This window comes from Elephantulus edwardii, unplaced genomic scaffold (assembly GCF_000299155.1).
Source record: "Elephantulus edwardii isolate Elephantulus edwardi_28Jun2011 unplaced genomic scaffold, EleEdw1.0 scaffold00102, whole genome shotgun sequence".
Classification (NCBI taxonomy): Eukaryota; Metazoa; Chordata; class Mammalia; order Macroscelidea; family Macroscelididae; genus Elephantulus; species Elephantulus edwardii.
Window position 1 is genome coordinate 6601209 of NW_006399852.1, and position 3424 is coordinate 6604632.

Here is a 3424-nt window from a genome sequence, read left to right on the forward strand (position 1 = left end):
TATGATTATCATAAGAGTCCGGAATGAGGGTTGCAGAGTGGACTAAGCATGCTCTTAACAATACAAAGTTAACTAAAATCTAAAATAAGTAAAATGATTTTAATGAGAACTACATTCCACTGGTATTTTTGGTGACACCACGAGTGCTTAACTACATTATTTACATATATCATTTCATATTTGCTTCTTAAAACAGTGAACAAATTATTTAGATATGTTTTAAAGATGAATACACCAAAGGCTTAGAGATAACAAATCATTTGGTTTAATAAAAGACAGTTGTTATTATTGGCTGCTGTGGGGTAGTATGGAGATAAAATCGACATTCTGTTTTTTACCCAAGGATCTCTGGTGGCCCAGTGTTTAAACACTTGACTGCTAACCAAAAGGTCAATGGTTTGAACCCAGTAGCAACTCTGGAAGAGAAAATGTGGCACGCTACTTCTGTAGACATTACAGCCTTGGAAACTATGGAGGTCAGTTCTATTATGTCTTATAGGGTTGCTATGAGTGCCTAGAGGGCACTAACTCAATAAATTAGCTTAATAAACTCAATAGCAACCAGCTTGACTTTGATATTTGTTTCCTGGCTTAGGTTTATTTCCATTAAATCACACAAAAGGTATTATAGTGCTGTTAAACTACAGGCTTTTGCCTTGGTCTTTCAATCTGTCTATATACACAAATGTGTATGCACATAATGTTGTTGTTTTGTGCCGTCAAGTCGCCTGCAACTCATGTACAATAGCTCTGAAGCCTGCCCTGCCCTGAGCCAGTCTCACTGACTCCAATACCCTTAACCCCGTTGCCCCAGTCACTGAATCAATCCACCTCATCCAGGGTCTTCCTCTCCTGTGATGTCCCTCCACCCTTCCAAGCATCATGTCCTTCTCCAAGGATCGGTCCCTCCTGGCCCCAAAGTATGTGGGATGGAGCTATATATGTATATACAAGGATAGATTTAAAAAATAATGCTCCTTGAACATTCCAAGCCCTCTGTTTCAATGCATTATTCTTCCTCCTCTCCTTGCCTGAATTTTGTAAGGAATTCTATTCCACTTTTCTAATCTCAGTAACTTTTTCTTGACCATAACACTTTGGATTGGATAATTCTTTGTTGTGGGAGACTGTCCTGTGTATTTCAGGATGTTTAGCAGCATCCTTGATATCTCCTAAAATTGCCAGTTGCACTTCCCAGTGTGACAATTAAAAAAAAAATAAAACATGTGCAGACACTGTCAGATGTCCCCCAGGGGTGGGGGTGGAGAAAAAACATCCCTGGCTTATGGTGATCACTCTAATAGGGAACTCTGGGAGCCTAGTGGTAAGAAGCTGTGCTGTAATCCCAAAGGCACATGGTTCAAAACTACCAGCTGCTCCACAGAAGGATGAGTAATCTCCTCCTGTGTGATTTAATGCCTCTGAAAACCCAGTGTAAGATCAGCTAGGGGTCAGTTCTGACTCAATGGCACATAATAACAACAACAAACTCAATATGAAAGCAGCTAACTGAAAATAGAGTCCCTCTGTTCAGTTTCTTCCTGTATATTAGGGAGTTGAAGGAATTAATGATTTAGGCATTGCATTTGCCAGAATCAATCAGGTTCTACTTGTGACAACAAGTAGAGCCAACGCACAACAAAGGGGTCTTGTTGACACTCCAGGTTGGCTGTCCTCTGCAGAGTAACCAACAGTCGGGATTGTCATCATGTTCTGACAGCTCAGTTTCCACACGAGCTTTCATGATCTTGGTAGCAGAGGAGAGCGAGCAGAGAGACTGAGGATTTTGGAATGTGTCCTTTTGAAAGTGATTCATGTCACTTTGTTCACATTTTCTTGATTAAAGCGAGTCACTTGACCGTGTTCAACTTTGACAAGGAGGGGATGTTTGGTCTTGTATGCCAGAAAGAGGATAAGTAGGAATACTGGTAAGTTTCTGTAATGTCTACTATCTGCATCTAGTAACTATTCTCTGAAGGTCCTGCAACAGTGGCTTAAGATCGAGCCAAGGCTGAGGATGGTGAGAGTCAGGCAAGCTTTCAATATAGTGAATGCAGTGCTGCTGTGAGGGGGGTTCCACCAAACCTAACAACAACAACAAGCTTGTTAAGTTCTAAAGGATAAGACTAAAGTAAATTTTGAAGTACTTACCCATTAATTCTGTAGAGAATATAGCAGACACTACAGTTAATGACTTACAGTATGTTAAATTAGATACTCATTTGGAATTAGTTATCTGCATAGAATGACAGGGACATGCTCCCCAAATTCCAAGGAGCTGTACTGTGATACATTTAGAAAATGTTTAAATCTTTATAATGCTTCTATTTTATAATTCCTGAATCTCTCTATTCACAATCATAGTGTGTCTATCTTTTCTTTATGCCTGATAATATTTTTTTTAAAAAATTGGCTTGCATATAATCATTCACATACATTGTGTTTCATTCATGTACATTGTTTTACTTAATCATTTATATACATTTTATTTTATATAATTTATATAATTATTAATCATAGAATTATTTTATATAATTAATTACTACTGGGCAATGACTGTAATCTCCCTGTCTTTTCAAGTTTCCGTTGTATCTTTTCTATTCCTTCACCCCCACCACTGCTCACTAACCTTTATTATCCTAGTGATTTTCCCCTGCCCCTTTTCCTGACCCCACTTCAGTTGTCCTTTTGAACATTTGTATATGTCTTGCTCATTTATCCTCCTGTGTCCAAACTAGTGTTTTTATGCAGTATTTGTCTTTATATGACTGAGTTATCTCACCTAAAATAATGGTATTGACTCTCCCATGTTATATAGTATTTTATAAAATTGTTTTTCTTTAAGTGTTGTATAATATTCCATTGTGTGAATGTACTATAATTTCTCAATGTATTTGTTGATAGGCATTTGGGTTGTTGCCATTTTCTTGCTATTGTGAGTAATGCTGTTAATGAACACAGAAGTACATATCGCCATTCATGTTTCAGTTCTGATTTCCTTGGGCTATATTCCTAGCTGAATCATATGAATTTCTATGTTCAGCTTTTTGAGGAAAGGCCAAACTGCCTTCCAGAGTGACTGTGCCATTTTACAGTCCTACCAACAGTACTCATTATGCTGAGTGAAATATCTCAGATGCAAAAGGACAAATATTGCATGGTGTCACTGTTGTAAAATGGGACTGATATCAGGGTTGGGGTAAGAATGAGAAAAACTGGATAAATTGTGTATATAGCACTGAAACAGATGAGGGAGTGAATAATTTAAAAGCGATGTATGATAGGGTCTTATGGTCATCACAAGAGTCCACAATTAAGGTCGCATAGTGGAATGTACTTGGGGCGGTGGGAGGAGTGCGGGGGGGATTTGTGTACCAGGGAAGGAGTGTTTCTTTTACTTTTGAAAGAGAGGAGTGAACTGGGG

The 3424-nt window shown here is 38.3% G+C and overlaps 1 protein-coding gene across 1 annotated transcript in view; it reads left to right on the plus strand.

The window, feature by feature from the left end:
- EPM2A (epilepsy, progressive myoclonus type 2A, Lafora disease (laforin)) overlaps positions 1-3424 on the plus strand; it is a 183027-nt gene that overhangs the window by 157660 nt on the left and 21943 nt on the right. The window lies entirely within an intron of this gene.